Source organism: Cheilinus undulatus, linkage group 7 (genome assembly GCF_018320785.1).
Source record: "Cheilinus undulatus linkage group 7, ASM1832078v1, whole genome shotgun sequence".
Lineage (NCBI taxonomy): Eukaryota > Metazoa > Chordata > Actinopteri > Labriformes > Labridae > Cheilinus > Cheilinus undulatus.
Genome location: NC_054871.1, coordinates 22,275,967 through 22,294,163, shown reverse-complemented (window position 1 = coordinate 22,294,163; position 18,197 = coordinate 22,275,967).

Below are 18,197 nucleotides of genomic sequence, written 5' to 3'. Positions count from 1 at the left end.
TTTGCACCTGTGATGTACAATTTTTAGAGACACTGGTACATGTTTAACAGGGAAATAATAAAATGAAGAAATGGGCTGATGAGGTAGGAAACCCACAGGGCTTATAATTAGACCTCAAATTTTGTAACTTGGTCCTTATAACAAAGAATGAAATTGAAAACATTTGGGACAATATAATTCTCTTTGTTACAATACATTATAACATGATACAATACAATAAGATACTTTACAGTATGATACAGTACAATATGGTACAGTATGACAACATACGGCGATATTCTTTCCAGTTTATGCCAAAGGTCATTAAAGGGGTTGGGGTCATGGCTCTGTGTGGCCCAGTCAAATTCTTCCACACCAAATTCATCAAATCATGTCCTTGCTTTGTGCACTGGGGCACGGTCATGTTGGAATAGGATGGGGCCTTCCCCAAACTGTTGCCACAAAGTTGGGAGTATTGCATTGTCCAAAATGCTTTGGTATGCTGAAGCATTAAGATTGCCCTTCACTGGGCCAAGGCCAAACCCTGAAAAAAGCCCCATACCACTATCCCTCCTCCACAAAACCTCACAGATAGTACAATGCCAAACATCTGACTGCCAAGCAGAGAAGCGTGTTTCTTGCTTCCAAAGAACACATTTCCACTGCTCCACAGTCCAGTGTTGGTGTGCTTTACACCGACATTTGCCATTTGCCTTGGGAATATTAGGCTTGCGTGCAGCTGCTCGGCCATGGAGACCCATTTCTTGAACTTGCACTGCACAATTTTTGTGCTTACATTAATGCCATTGGAAGGTCAGGTTTACCTATGGATTCAGAAGAGCGTTGGCGACTTTTTCACACCATACGCCATAGAAGTCATTTTTACCCGCTCTGTGATTTTCAGGGCCTCAGGGCTGAGTTGCTGTTGTTTCTGAACACTTCCACTTGCTAATAATATCACTTGACTGTGGAAAATTCATCAGGGCTGACATTTCCGCAACCATCTTATTTCAAAGGCGGTATCCATCTCAGTACCACTCTTGAAGTCACTGAGTTTTTTAGAATGACCCATTTCGTAACACAAATTGAGACTGCATGGCTACACTGTCTGTTCAGTGGTATTTGTTATGATGTTGTACATAATGGCACTGCTCACATGGATAGGATGCAATTCAGTTTTATTTTAGAACAGTACGATTTTTATGTCATGATAAGATTTGATAGAAAATAAGTTTAAACTGATTGGATAGAATGTATTTGTTTTTTTAATAAGATACAAGCATATACACTTAATTGGTTTATTTATGCAGATCGCATACGCTGCCCTCACAACAGTAAAAAGAATTCAAAACAAAACAGTATAAATCAATATACTATATTTCACATTATCAGTGTGGCCATGTTCCACACAAAACATGACAGTAATAAATTAAAAAGTCAAGAATATCACTGAGCTACTGCAGCACATCTACATCCTTCAGCTGTCAAGGTTTGTGAGCATTCTTGCAGATGAAATTCCAGTTTTTTTCCCTCAAGGTTACTTCACTTAAGTGCATGTTGCTATTCATAGAGAATACCTTGAATGTTTCTGTTAATTGACTGTTTCAGCAAAGCCAGCGCCTTCCAGAGAGTGTATTCAAATGCATTACATTCAGTTCATTATAATCTGTCTATATCAAAAAGACAAATAAGTGAAAGTTGGTTATTCAGCAGTGCATGTTTTGTGAAAAAATAAAGTGTCCAGTATTTAAGTTATTTTCCATCATGGCCCTGCCTAATGTGCTGTTGGCCTCTGCTGGAGTCTAACAGCTTCTCTCACTTCATCCACGGTCTGATCTGCCAAGTGAACACTCTCAGAGGTGACGACTTGGCAGTTGCAAATAGCAACCTGTGACACAGCTCCAACACTCGCTCATAACACCAATAAATCAAAGCAAACAACGTTAGAGCCTAAAGGGAGGAAATGTAGAATGAAGGGCAATATTGTAATGAGAAATATTTAACAGAATGGCTCAGTTAATTGGTTGTGATACAGTGGAAGTCAATCACGGTGTATTTTAGAAGGTTGGAAGAGTTATGATTATGTTAATTCCTTTTCCTTTCATTAGCTTTGTGTGCTAAATCAAATTTGACACTGCTTTTGCATCTGAAGAAGTGTTTACATTTCGTTATATCCAACTCGTTTTTTTTTACACAGATAAACCCAAAACAGTGACTTTATGATTCCCCAGCATTAGATCCTTGCAAATCTGCATCTTTAGCAGTTAAGTTTGCAGCGGGACTGGTTATTTCTCTGGTTAAGTCTTTGTCTCAGCCTCATTTCCCTCGACTCAAAGCTAATACCTAAATTGCGATTGGAAAAATTGAGACTATTCCCTCTCTGTCTCTCTCCCTCTCCGTCACTGTCTATTTTTCATATCCTTGCAGCTTAGCGCCTTATGAACTACATTAACAGAGGGTTTACGTGTCATAAATTTCTCTGCTGTGGTTTACCTCCATGCAAGCTCAGATACGTTGTTATTTTTCCTTTTTGCCATGAGACACTGCATCTCTGAGACTGTCTGTGGTGACGACTTCTGTTCCTGTTTCTGTTTGAGAATGCTCGCCGACTTTTTTCTCTTTTATTTTGGTGTTTCTTTTGAATTCCTCTGTCCTTTGAAATTCTAAGAGCACGTTTGCTTACAAGTGTTTTCAAGGCACTCTCGCTTAAACACTCAAAGCATTTGTCCCCCTCTTCCCTCTCAAGTGGTTGATAGAGATTGTGTTTACAAAACACGCACCTCGCAACAAGCACATCCACCCTCATCTTTCCCTCTAAACACATCCTACACAGGCTTTTCCACTTTTGTGAATCTCACTACAGCACAGCACAAAGGAGGAAGAAGAATGGGCCTGACTTTTTGCGGTGCGGGTTATCTCTGCAGTGCAGTCTTGCATTTTTTATTTTAATACATCTGTCTTGTATGTGGTAAAAGCCCTCTGTTCACTGGGTCTCTGCTGAAAATAAAGGCACTCTGGCAGCTGCATCACATGTTGCTGTCCTACCTTCCCAACTCTGCAAATGGTGTCTGTTTCTGTAGCCTAACTCACTCTCCAGTGATGCTTGTCAGTGCGTGCCGACATGCTGCACACTGGGCTGATAGAGCAGAATGACCACTCCACTGCAGAGAGAAAGAGAGCGTGCACAGGACTATCACCATGATTAACTGTAATGATCAGGGGTGGAAATGGCTGTTTAGAGGCTTGTGGAGAGGATGAATCTGAAGGGTGCGACATGCCGCGCGCAGGCCTCTGCCGCCAGCTCGGTTAATGGTCCCCATGTGTAGTGCGCCCGGCCGTATCCCATGGGGCAGTGCACACACAGGAGGCCACTTGAAAGTCTATCTTGATGTAGCAGCAATCAGAGTCAGAAGAAGCACACAGGGGAGTAATCTGTTCCAGCTTTTGGAGCGTGCCAGGGGAGCACAGATGAGATCGTGTTTGCAAGGAGGGGGCCTTATAGCTTCATTTGGACAAGGTCATGGTTAGTCACATAGCTAAAACATGGCTACACATACAGGCTCATGCTTCTTCTATTACTCCAGGACACGTCTTAGACACAACTGGTCAGATTTGTAAGCAGGGCTGGCAGCCTGTGGCATAGCCGCATCATTAAACTCCCTTCAGCGACTGAGTTATAGGTGGTTTGTTGACTTCCAAGGACATGTCATGAGCGGTAGGTAATGTTTAAGATCCAATAAGGACTTGTGCGTCAAGCAGCAAATATGCGGAGACAGCTCTAACCATCCGAAGCAGCTGCCGACATGGAGGAGACCACTTTTAGACTTTTTCCTTGCAGTATTTCATGTCATACCACAGATGTAGAAATTCAGCTGTGCAAAGTACTCATTTGTAGTTTACTACAGGGCATATAAGGGTTGTCACTATTCCAGAATTTCAAACTTAAGCCATTTTCACATATGACTGCCACTGAAATTTTCCAAGTTGGTTCACATGTCCATATTTCAGCATGAGATTATCCCTGTTGGAGAGTGGGGGCGTCCCAAGAGGCAGAACATGATGTATAAAGAATGACATGGAAGAGGAAGATGTAGCAACAGAGTTTGCTACATGATGCTTTCATGAAAATTTTAAATGCTTCCTATAGCTGACTAATTAAAAACCCTCATATAAAGACCAGTAATCATTTAGGGCCAAGTATTACAGCAGGGGGCGTGGCCTGCTTAAACAAATAAGGCCGGACCCCTTTTACAGGCTGGGGTATTATCAAGGGTTACATACAAATTCCCATGTATTTCCCTTTAAAACTGCACAGCTTTTAATGCTTTTCAAGTAGAATTAATCTATTTTAAATGGTGAAACTTTTTATAATGATAATAACTGCATTTATTTAACACTTTTAAACAACAGAGCATGGCAACTGATGTCACTGAGCAGTGCATTATGGTATCTTTTTGGGTTGTAACTGCCATATAGGCAGGCCATCAGTTGTATCGGATTATCCACAGGCACATTCTGACTTTTGAGCTTTATAATGAGCAACTTGTGAAGAAGTTAAACCGGCGGCTGGGTTTTTATTTCAGGAATAAATCTTGTTTTTCTTTTACTGCAAATAAACTTGCTGCCACTTTAATGCCTCTGATTGATTATGGTGTTTTACATATGTATGCATCTTACCAGTGCCTTAAATCTTTGGATACTGTGGGGAACTGAAGCTTACAACGAATCTTTAGCCTCAAACTCATCACGGCATTCTGTGTGATGGAGTTGGTTGGCTTTCACTGGCTGCTCATGGACAAAATCATTAGCATATCCTCATTTATGAGGAAATGAAATACTAAACCTGCTTCCATCATACTTGTACTGTTTTATGCATGCAAACAGGGCTGGAAGCAACAGTCTTTGTACTGTACCCTGTGACTTATTCACATGACTTGCCATCCATGCCCAAAGTAAATGGGCAAAAGGAGTTTCAGGAACACTGCTCCTACAGCCTGGAATCACCTACGGGAAAATGTATGACTGGGGAGTTTCTCTCTTTGTAGATTAAAGGTGTTGGAGGAAGATGTAACTCTGTTGCTCTCTTGTAACACTCTAACAATCTAGATTCTTAATCTCAGTGAGGTTTTCCTGGTTAGATAATTTAAATTAAATAAAAACAGAGTTACAAAACGCTTTATATGAAATGCATAGACAAAAATTTAACACAGTATAACAAAGGCAGATTAAAATGGTTGACGGGATTAAAAAACGTGGGCAAGTGACAAAGCTAGAAATAAGAACAGCATCAATCACTACATGACATGAATTACCGATCAATCACTGACAAAAAAACCTTTCAATACATTTCCAAAGTCATCTGACAGAGAATTCTGCTCTTTTTGTCTTTTTTTAGCTTTGAAATTAATTTAAAAAAAAATAAGTTTGCTGCATTTGTCTACTTCAAAAGTTTTCCATTTTAAATCCAGCTTTTCAGCGCACCTCCTCTTCTTTTAGGATCGGTCTTCTTCTGTTTATTAGGAACTTAAGTTTGTTGGGGCAGAGGGATAGACTGATCTCAAGGAATTAAAGAAATTACTGAACCAGATAAATGTATGTTTCCAGTCACACTGACATGGACAGACTTTAACCGTACTGACTGGCTGAAAGAACATTATTGTCAGGAGATGCAGGGAGAGAAGAGAGGAGCTGCAGAGAAAGAAAAGGAGTTGTGAGGGGAAATGTTAAGCCACTGAAACAATGACTGCTTGTGCCTACACCTCACGACTGCAGCCTGTTTGATCTATTTACTGTCACTGCACACCGGACCTTGCAGCTCTAAAACCAGCCAGCCCACAGAGAATTCTCCCGGTTCTCCAGGTTAGCCTCTCTGGGCCTGCCATGGCAGCAGAAATAGAAGTTCAGGCGGCCCATACTGGGCAGTTCCTTGTTTTTAATGATGATTATTGTAAAGTCCTGCACATGTCTGAATTGCTCTACAATTTTGGTATTTATTAACAAAACGTTTAAAGTGTTTTTGTGTAATTAAGTACAGTCTACATCCTCCTGTTTTTTAAAAGAAGCTGAAAATCTGCATTTGTTTTTAAGCTTTGATGCTTTTCAATATTTAATATTAATCAACGATTATTGAGATTGCATCATTTCAAACAAATGGTATCAAAAATATTAAAGCAGTAGTTCTAAAATTGTTGGGCATCAGGACCAACCTTTGCCTTCTTATACCCAAATTTTGAAAACAATTTCCAGAATCCCAAAAATGATTTAATTAGTTAAAATCTGGAGAAAACATTGGAATGCACTTCTTATAAAGGGGGAACCAAGTAAAATGAATACTATATATGTGTCCACTTAGGGCTTCCATACATCATGGACTTTAGCAGCCATTTTTCTCAAAGAACTCATCCAGGACTTACTGGAAAGAGCTCTGCAACCCTATTAATGTCACGACTCACCACTGGAGAACCACTGTATTAAAGTATTAAAATTTTAACAACATACAGCATTAAATCCTTCATATCCCCCTTCAAATGTAACTGTTATTCCCACATAAACCATAAAAATAAGGTAAAATCAAAAGTTTGTTTGTAGTAAATCAGAGTATTCAATACGGTGACCCCCTCAACCTGTTAGCTAAGATTATTTTTCAAAAGAAACAGGATACATCACGTCACTGTCATGCCATCCCTCCCTCCAAGGAGTCGATGAGGAAGAAGACGACTAAAAAGTAAAAGAAAAAGAGGAGCAGGGTATAATCAGTAGGCAGTGACCTAGAGGAGGTCACGCTGAGCCTTGGGGAGTTTGACTAATGAAAAGTCCAATCAGCACAGCAGAGGACGATTAGAAGGAGCCCCGGGCTGCGATGGAGCGATGGAGGTATAGGAGAGGAGGAAAGACAGAAGAAGGAAGGGTAAAATGAACGAGAAGGGGATGAGCAGAGAAACACGCATAAATCCACACTCACTGATTGAGAGCGTTAGAGCGCCGTAGCTCATGGTCAAGTTAAAGCAGCTAAACAGAGCAGCAACATGTGTTAGTACTTTGTCTTAATGCGGGTTAATGATGAGGAGACATGTTAATAATTGGTGTTAAAATTGTGTTCCTGAATTTATTGCTCCTCTGTAAGTGATCCTGTAATCTTAGGGGTCTATATTTGGTAAGCTGGGGTTGACTCTCTGCCATCAGCTGCTCCAGGTCATTGCTTCACATTTGTTTGGTCCCAGGCAAACATAATAAAGAAGATAAAGTTTGGATTTAAAATTTAGAAGACAATATATTTTAAAGGCTGTTCCACATTTGGGCCTCATTATGAGTTTGGAAAAATCATCATGAGGCAATGTAGGAAGTCCATTCATTGTTCCAACCGCATTGTTAAACTTCTCTTCTAACTCAGTGAAAGTAAACTGAGCATGTTCCTCTTTTTCAGTCCCGTCCTGCTCCACATTCACGACTCTAGTTGCAGCTATACAGCAAACTATTAGCCGCTGTGAAGCGAACCCAGGCGAGGTGATGAGTGTGCGACCACAACAAAGCAGCACATTTGGATTTGATTGCTGCAGCGCGTGTGTGTGTGTGCGGGCCGGACAACCACGTTTGACCATTCTCTTGTGCAATTTGGTCCCCCAACCGCAACTATCACCTGCAAATGATCAGCAGAGTCAGTTTGATCAGAGATTGGAAATAACTTTTTAGGTCACAGGTTGAAATGGCTACTAGATTTTAGAGTTAGCTGTCACTCTGAATTTCCTCTGCTATTAATAGTATTTTTTAAATCATAAATCATGAGTGGACGTATGCAGATTTCCAAATAAAAAGTTTCAGTATTTTCAGAGCCCTCATATTGTTTTTATTAAATGTTGGCCGAATGAATTCAACTCCAAGTGATAAAATTGACTTTAGTTCTTTTCATGTGTGTACTTTGGACAGAAATGTGCTTTTTCAGTTTAATTCTGGATGGAAAATTGACATGTTTTGCCAAAATGCACCCTAACTCACTATTAGCATTCAACAGCATCAACAAGAGGCATTTTTTTACCTGAATAAAGGAAACAAACCATGCCAGATGCTACTGTTGTCACAAAAGGGCTTTTTTTCAGTTGTAGTTGTAAATTATTTTTTTCCACCTTGACTTTTGTGATTCATTCATGCTCTGCATTCACACCTTCATCTATTAAATGGGTTCAAACTGCAATCTTCGGGTTGCAAAACTGCTTCTGGAAAAATAAGGAGGGGATAACTACGACTCAGAGTTTACATCAGATTTTTTCTGGTTCCCATGGTGGGAGGGGGTCCTTTACAATGTTAAATAATGATAATAGTGGCTGATTAAAATGGACGTAGCCTCAGTGATATCATCCACTGGTTTTGGAAGCAGTATTTTGAAGCCAAAAATGGCAGCTGCTATTTTGGAAATGCCACCTGGCTAGAGAAAGGCAAAGATTTTGAATGCAAACATTCTGTCTAAACAAGGTGAGTTTCTCTACAGAAATGTTAATCCAGGCAAGCACAAACTGGAAGAGCACTCCTACAGTGTTAATCTTGCCTGTGATATTCTTTATCAGTAGTTGTAGTTTAGAGAACAGCTTAATTAAACTGGCATGTTTCAGCTTGTGGTCTTTAACATATCCTATTGGTACAAACATACTAATCCCATAGAACAAGGTATTATGAATATTTATTGTTTCCCTGTCAGTTTTTGGAGATGCAGCACTGATACAGGAAGTCTGAAAGCCCTGACCTCTTAGCATGCTAAACCAGATGAAAATCCAGACCTGATGCTGTCAAGACACTTTCGCTCAGAGCCTGATCTGAAACAGGCGTCAGTGTTAATAAAATCAAAAGTATGAGTTATGAAAACATTCCAACTTTGTACTGTGACTTTATTTAGAGCTTATTATGCTTCACTAGGCTGTCAACATGTTAATGTCGGCTGTAAAAACAGGCAGATATTTAATCATGGGATCTGATTGGGTTGCTTTTTTTGGGTTTGCAGTGGTGCCTCAAATGGACACTCGAGGACCTGCAGTTCTTAGCACTTCTGCATTAGCTTGCATTTCAACACTAGAGTTTGCTGCTTGATGACTGGCAAACAAGCATAGCCCACTAATCCAAACAGCCATGCCCATAAGGTGCCGACCCTTTAATTTGCCAAACCACAATTTTGATTGTTTTTTTTTTTTGTTTTTTTTTTAACTAGGGATGCACAGTATTATCGGTATAATATTGGTATCAGCAGAAAAATATTTTAACAAGTGAATTATCATATTGTCACAGGAAATTTGTGCCACTATTTACAACCATTATTTTGGCAATAAAAATCTGCCTTTTATCAAGTTTAAAAAAAACCTAGTACATTTCTGGAGGTTTAGGCTGAACTAACAGACCTACTTCAGCTGAAGATTTTTTCTTAATCCTCATCTTACACTTAAAAGTGTGTTTTAAGGACTAAAAATTCTTAATTTGTTCATCCTCAAATGCAAAATGTGCTCTTTGGACTGAAGTTTTAGGTCTTTACTACATTTAAATATTTGTAGGGATACTGGTATCACTGCTTTATTGAATATCAGCAAAAATCCATCATTGTACATTCCTATTTATAACACAGCATTCAGATGCAGAGATGAAAAGTCAACAGAATGAACATGGCATATCTGTAAACTTGTCAAAGCTGCTCATCATTGTGTCTTTTTTTTTTTTTTTTTTTTTTTAACCACATATTGTCTACCTTAAAGTTTCTGAAGTGCACCCTTCCTGCACAGGCCAGGAGGCTGTGTCATCCTTCCTCCCCTCATTCTCCTTGATCCACATGTATTCTACTTCCCTCTTGCCCTCATCGAGTCATTGAGTTTCTATGGCAATTTGTGCTCAAAGCTAAAGCAACTCGGCTGGGGCTTCCTCCCGCTCCTTCTCAGTCCTTTTCCCGCTCTTTCTTTAGCTCCCTGCGCTCTTCAGCCAAAGCTTTGTGTTGGTATTGATTAAAGCAGTGTCTTTTTGTCTCCTGCCAGCATTTTCCACAGCTTGTTGTGAGCTGAGAGGAAACAGCAGTACGGAGTGAAAAAAGGAATGAGGAGGTGACTAAATCCAGAGGATGAACAAAGCAAGCGCCGGGTTATTCCGCCATCCAGCCAGCCAGGGAAACATGTGACTCCTCTCCCAAGGCCAGATGCCTGAAATAGGGTCATTTTATGGCGCAGTATGATGTCTGCTTTCCTTGCAATCTTGTCCCGCTACGCTCAGCTCTTACTTCTTCTCCTCCCTGCTGTGGCGTTCGGTTTGAAGGGGTCCTAGGAGGCAATGCCGGTCTGCTTCTTGACTGGATGTAAATCAGGGGTGCAGCCAATAGAACCACATCTGTAACAATAAAGTCAGGTTAATGTGGAGTCATCCTGGAGGAGTATGCATCTGGGAACATCTGGCAAGACATTTGGAACTGCCAGCAGTCAGTCAAACGGCCGTTTTTCTCCCTTTTTGTCTCTCATTTTCGGAATATATATGCTGTTGTTTCTCATTTTGTCGTTAGCAAATTTCTCCTGCAATTTCAGATTCTCCTCCCCGTTTTAATGTGGCTGTGTCTGAACTTTGTTTTTCCTCTTGGTTTCTTGTTTCTTTCTGCTGCTTCTTGTCTCATTCTCTCACCATCTGTTCCTTTTTTTCCTCTTTTTCTCTTAATTTTTTTCCTCCGTCATAGCAGATTTCTTTTTCCCACCACCCCCACTTTGGCAAACCCTGTTCACAGACTTTCAGAGACTTTCTTGGGGATTGTAAACAAGTGTCTCCAACACTGTGCAGACATGAGTAAAAGCTGATGTTATAGCTGAGAAAAAGTGCGGGCTGCAAAACACTAAAACAAGGCAATCACTGAGCTTGAGATATACAGAAGTGCTTATCACCACATGGTCTCCTCAACCCACACATAATGAAATATTGACTTATTTAATCTTTATGTCCCAAAGATGCAAATGGAGACCTCAGTGGTAAGTAATGCACAATTAAATTGTGGTTAATTATGTTTACAGTTCTTACAGATGGAAATTGCAATCTAAACTAAACACAGAAATATTCACACTTCCATTATCTTTCCATTCCCTTGCATGAATTCATCATTTATGACCAAGTATGGTAACAGCCAACTCATCATTGGCTAAAATGGAAAAGAAACTCAGTCAATTATCCTCAACGTTGACTCTATCAGCACCTCTAACGTATTCATTGTTAGTCCAAGGGCCCAGGGCGATGCTGGTTAGTCTGGTGAGAAGCTCAGACATATGTGTCCATGCACAGGAGGCCAGATGCTGGCTGTTTTTAATGTTTGTGCCATTACCCTGCTCCCATGGCATTCTTTGGATGCTGTGCTGGATGCTGCCTGCGGCTGAAAGTCATTACATTTAATATGGTGGGATAGGAAGCGCATACAAGATTCAGGGGAAGTGAAACGTGGTGCCTCCATACAAATGAGGATGCTGATAAATTAAATCAATGAGGGCCAATAGCTACAATCTGTTATTTCTGTGTTTTAAAAGGAGTACATTGATCCTTGACCTACTGGGATTTATTGCAACAAATGGGTATGTTTTTGACCCATGAAAAGAAAATGACAGGTTTTTTACATCCTCCATTATTAACACATCACAGACAAAAAGACAAGAGAGGCATTTCTTTGCCACAAGTTGAAACAACTGAGGTCTCCTGCTCCCATCCCTGCAAACAGATCCATGGATCCAGACCCTTCCCACTGCAACCTACTCCTCAAACGATATCAGTCGCTCTACTAATTACTGTGATCTGAGTGTGACCTTTTCCAACCTGTTTGTTTCCTTTACATCAGTGATCCATTCTTTGTGAGATGGTGCATTTAACATTTTATTTATTCATAACTTTCAATTTGTGACTATGCATAATGAAAGATGATTTTCTTATTTGAGTGTGCAGCTCTAAGAGATATGATGCAAGAGATATGAATGAGTCAGCATGGATCATTGCTTGTTTTATTAACCTGAACCAAATCTTTCTAATTTTGATGCAGTCTAGCAGATGGAGTTGCATTCCTTAAGCAGTACCACATTTAATACGATTACTGTTGTCCCTAATGCCCATTTTGCACAGCTGTGAAGGGGTGTAGTAGTCTGGTAAGAATTTTAAATTGCCTTAGCTTGTTTTTGTGTATTGAAATGGTTGTTTTACATTCTTATGGACTTTATGTCACTCCATGAAATGTCATCCAAATGTGTAGATCTCTGCAGCATTTTTTTGAGTATATCTCACATTGATCCTTGGGGCTTACATTTGATATCTTGTTAATCTTTCACTTTTTACTACATCTTTTTTGAAGAGGTTGTGGTTAAAATGTACATTTTAAAACTGTGACTTTAAGTGCTCAATGCCTACTATATATATTGTTTTCAAATACATGTGGTCCCCTTTTGCAGCTATAACAGCCTTCACTCTGCTTGGAAGGCTTTCCACAAGATTTTGGAGTATTTTTGTGGGAATTTAAGCTCATTCACTCTGTAGAGCATTTATGAAGTCAGGCACTGATGTTGGATGAGAGGGCCTGGCTTGCAATCTCTGTTTCATTTCATCCCAAAGGTCCTCAGTGGGGTTGAGGTCAAGGCTCTGTGTGGGCCACTCAAGTCCTTCTTCATCAAACTCATCAAACCATGTCTTTATAGTCCTTGCTTTGTGCACTGGGGCACAGTCATGTTGGAATAAAACAGGGCCTTCCCCAAGCTGTTGCCACAAAGTTGGAAGCGTAGCATTGCCCAAAATGTCTTGGTATGCTGAAGCATTAAGATTAGCTTTCACTGGAGATAAGGAGCCTAGCCCAAACCCTGAAAAGCAGTCCCGTACCATCATCTCTCCTCCTCAATACAGTCAGGCAGGGAACATTCTCCTCGCCAAACCCAGGCTCACCCATCTGACTGTCAAACAGAGAAGCATGATTCGTCACTCCAGAAAACATTTTTCCATTGCTCCACTGTCCAGTGTTGGTGTGCTTGACATCACTCCATCCAGCACTTGGCATTGGACTTGGTAATGTGAGGCTTGCATTCAGCTGCTCAGCCTTGAAACTCCTGCTGCACAGTTCTGTGCTTACATTAATGCCAGAGGAAGTTAAGAACTCTGAATGAGAAGAGCTATAGAATCAGCAGAGCATTGGCAACTTTTATGCACCATGTGCTTTGGCAGTTGTTGACCCCGCTCTGTTATTTTATGTGGTCTTCCACTTTGTGGCTGAGTTGCTGTTTTCCCTAAACGCTTCCACTATCAAATAATATCACTTACGGGTGACTGGAATATCCAACAGGGATGAAATTTCATGAACGGTCTTATTGCAATGGCGGCATCCATCACCACGCTTAAAATGACTGAGCTCTTCAGAACAACCCATTTTGTATCAAAAATGTTGGTCATGCCTGATTTTCGCCACTTTTGGCAATAGGTCCAACTGAAACACCTGAATTCAGTAATTCACAGTATAGACTTTTTGTTATAAAATGTTGGTTTTATAGCATACTTACATTCATGTCTTTCAGTTTTTACTCAAAAAGGATACAATTATTAACAAACATACTGGAAACCAAAGGATAAATATCACTGATGAAAATAAGGTAAGGCACTTTTTAATGTATTAGACCTCAAACCAGGATATCTGTAATGTTACAGGTAACGTCCTTGAAGCACAGATATCAGAATGAAGAGGGTTCATCTTTACAACATTGATACTGAAAGATTTGACCATCAATCTATGTGTAACTATGCTTCTTTGTGGCTGATGTCTTGTAATTTACAGCAATTGATACTTACGTTGAGTCTTAGATGCAATACTGCAGTGTTTGTGCAGTGGTAAATCACATTAATCCAGTTTATTTTTGATTCTGAAGTGACCCATACTGGATAATAATCTATTTTACATTATCGAGAGCCCACATCTGATAGATAAGGAACAATATCATCAGTGTAGAGTGCTATTTTATGTACTTGATGTTCAGTTTTGATGCCTTTAATCTTCTTTTCACATCCTATTTTCTCTATCTGTTCAATGATTGGATAAGAGTCATGAAAGTGAACATCTGTGTTTTTAAAAAAGTATCTGAAAAGCCATTATTAGTTCTTACAAAGCCATTGGCTTTCAAAACAGCATCTTAATCCACTGAATATATTGTTAGCAAACCCTCTGCAGAGCACTTAAGAGAAATGGCCATTTGATTCAACTGAAGGATTTTTCTAGGGTTCATTGTGCTGCTGAATGGGGGAGAGTATTTATAAAACGAATAATGTTTGTTGTGGTAGTATTAGATGATTGTGTATTTTTTCAAGCCAGTTCTATCAGTGACCTTTCCAACTGCCTGAACTAACCTTGATGCAAGGATTTGGCCAGAGTTTTATCATCTAAATTTTTTTTCACTAAAATTAGATGGAAGATGCTGTATGTTAAGTGGTTTTCTTTTTATGAATAAGGATAATATGGGAATAATTAAACATTGGTTGAAACCTCCCTTTGTCATGTGACACTTGAAGACACTGCAGAAATGAATTGATGGTTTCAGCTATTTCAGATGGTTATTCACTGTTTTAAGGATTTTTTTTTCTCTTTGTGTAAGCTGGGGAGATTAATTTTCTTTAAAAATTCAGTCCTTGATAGAATCTTATTTTCACTCTCTGACTTATATAAATTGCCAAAGAAGTTAGCTTTTTTAAAATTAGAGCAATGGTAGTTGATTTATGTGGAAGTTTAATGTGATGGTCTTTTGGTCATTTGTTTTTTCTTCAAATGTCAAAGCTGCCAACTTTCTTGCCTTCTCCCAAAAAACTCATAATAACTTTTTCAGTTTCTAATAAGTCATATTCCTCAGTTTATTTTCTTCTTGGCGATACCTTCTTACAAATTCTTTAGGCTTCCTGTTTTGATTAATTTTAATCTAGGGCAGCATTTTAGAGCGTCCCATATCAGTAGAGTATCAGAGATAAAGTTCTTGTTATGTCAACAATGAAAGAAGACTAATTGTTCAAAAAAATGATATAATGCCTGTAAAAAGTATTCATGTCCTTCGATATTTACCCTTTCACGGATTTTATACAACCAATCATGGTCAATACAGTTTTCCTGTTTTTTTTTTTTTTTTTTTTTTTTTTTTAATGAAAAAAACCTATTTAATGTCAAAATGAAAACAGATTTCTACAAGTAATGTCAATCAAATGAAAACATGTAATCTAAAATAAGTGGCTGCATAAATAATCACACCCTTCAAGTCAGTATTTCGTAGATGCATATTTGGCTCTAATCACAGCACTGACTTTTTGTGGATAGGTCTCAATCAGGCTTACACATCTGGACACTGCAACTTTACTCCATTTGTCTTTGCAAAACTGCTCAAGCTCTGTCAGGCATCAGCCATGAACAGCCCTTTTCTTGTCCAGCAACCAGTTCTCTATTGGATTGAGGTCTGGAGTTTGACTCTGCCACTCTAGAACATTCATCTCGTTGTCTTATAATCATTTCTGTGTAGCTTTCCCTGTACGCTTCAGGTTATTGTCTTGCTTGAAAATAAATGTTCCAAGACTTAGTTCTCTTGCAGACTGTAAAAGATATTCCTTCAGGATTTTTCTATATTTTACCACATTCATTTTACCCACTACCTTTATAAGCCTTCCAGGGCCGGATGCTGAGAAGCATCCCTACAGCATGATGCTGCCACCATCATGCTTCACAGTGGGGATAGTGTGTTTATGGTGATGTGCAATGTTTGGCATCTGCCAAAAATAGTGTCTTGTCTGAAGGTCAAAAGCACCATTTTCTTAAACAGCTGCTTTCTCTTTGCCAATCTCTCATAAAGCTCTGACTGGTGAAGAACCTGGGCAACACTTGTTGTATGCAGAGTCTCTCTTATTTCAGCCACTGAAGCTTCTAACTCCTTCAGAGTAGTCACAGGTGTCTTGGTGGCCTCTCTCACTAGTCTCCTTCTTGCATGGTCACTCAGCTTGTGAGGATGGCAGATTTACACATGTGCCATATTCCTCCTATTTCTTGGGTGTGGATTTAACTGAACTCTTATTACTTATTTAACATTACACATTTGTATTCACTTGACACTACTGATTTATAAAATCAAAAAAGGTTAAAACATCCAAGGAGGTGAAATTTTTTTCAGGTATGGAGAACAGAAACATTTGATTTGAGATGGATTACCATTAATCCACAGCAGGAACATTTACCCATTTTTAGCCCTGTTTTCATTGGTATGATGGGTATACTGACCTTTGGATGGTTGGGTGGGCTGGATTAAAAGGAAAATATATTCTCTATTAAAGGAAATGAAAAGCCAAAAGAACACTTTAAATCTCTGCAAATATTATATATCAGTCAGCAGAAATAACAGGAAGAGGAGCTACGCAGCAAAAATAGTAGTGCAGGCAATGAGGGGAAATATTCTGTCTGTACATGGAGTAGGGTTAAAGATATGCTGAAAAATATCCCCTGCACTGCACCACAGCAGCCAAGACTTCAATGACAGTTTCTGAAGGCCTATGATATGTCCTACCCAATTAAAAAAAAGCCTGAAGAGATGTTCTTCCTTATTCTACCCTCAATTTGAGTCCAAACCACACACAGAGTGGACAGTGTCTCTGTGCAGTAGAGTAACTTAGAGTTGTTTAGCTATTGAAGAGAAGGCTTGGAGTTCTGAGTTGATTCAAAATCTTTGGAAAATAAGATGTTGAAATTGATGGAGAGGAGTAACCTTGAACACAAACACGATTTTAAGTGAAAAGAGGAGAATAACGCAAAGGAAGATGATGTTTTCATTAAAGAAAAGTTGTGGGTCAAACTGTCATTTCTTTTTTTTAACTATGCCAGAAACTCTTTCAAAATTTCACCCATGAAAAAAAATCTCTACAAAAGGCAGTGCTGCTGAGGTAGACCTCACATTTTCTTCTCATAAATTCAAGCCAAATTTTGTGAACTAAGGAAGAAATCCATTTCAGTCGTCTTTTTTCAGGGCATTTGGTTGGGATCTGTGTGTAGTAAGCTCTCCTTTTAATGTCGTGTCACTGTAATGATTTATCCCCAAGCTGTGCTGACATGATCTAACCATATGAGGGGACTCAGTGATGGGAATTCACTCACGCTGCTTTTTAGTGTGGGCGGCTCCTCGACAAGCCCTCGGCTTTGAAGTTAGGCTGTTTATTAATTAGAGGAGCAGAAACTCCTCTGTTTGTGTGTGTCCCTGCGGCCTGTCTGCAGAGCTGATCTGAGGGCTTTGTGCGTGATGATCGTGGGGTTTCACAAGTTCTACAAAGTGCTCTGAAGTGAGGGAGCCGCAAGTAAATGAGCTGTAGCTGTTACCACATGGGCCGGCCTGTGTCAGCCAATCAGCTCAGATTCGTGTGTCACTGCAGGGAGACATCTTGAATGCAAATGCTTCCTTGAAAATTGCCAGGTTGTGCAAGCTAAGCATTAGTCGAAAAGTTTGTCTTGATCATAAACATCAACACACATGAGAGAATTGGAGATTTATCTGCTTCAGGAGTTTGAAGGTAAATGCCAAGGGGAGCCTGACACTGTCGATATCATTTAATTGAGCTATTTGAGGCTCAGTCATTAGCAGCAGAGATCTTCTTCCACAGGACTTGACTTTAATTAGTCTGTTCAATTAAAAGCACTCATGATACACATTTAGCAGCTGCAAATGACACTCCTTCTAATGACAGTTCATCACAGTGGATCTGATTAATTGACTGTTTTCATGTATTAATTAGAATAAATAGGATTCTCTCCTGCCTTACTGAAAAATATATTATGAATAACCAATCAGATAAATAACTTTTCTGCTGCTCAGAACTTATTATTACTACATCAGGCTGAAATACCGAGGGGAGACACAGTGAGTGTAGGGCACAAAATGGCTCAAAAGAAGATAAAGTTAACCTAATGATTGCAATATTCTATCAGTGTGAGGTTGCATTGTCACATCAATGAACCATAAGATGATCTACATCTACTTTATGCCTTCTGGAGTACAAGTGATCAGGTAATCACATACAAGGCCACACATAAAGGGGGATAAAGGGGAGTTTCTTCTCAGGCCCTGCCAAATGAGGGGCTCATTTTAAATTTGAATAATAATCATGCATAAAAAAGCAAATAAAGTAGGATTTTATTAGTTTATTGAAACATAATAACCTATTTTTGGTAATGTTTATAATGTGAAAGGGCACATTGACTA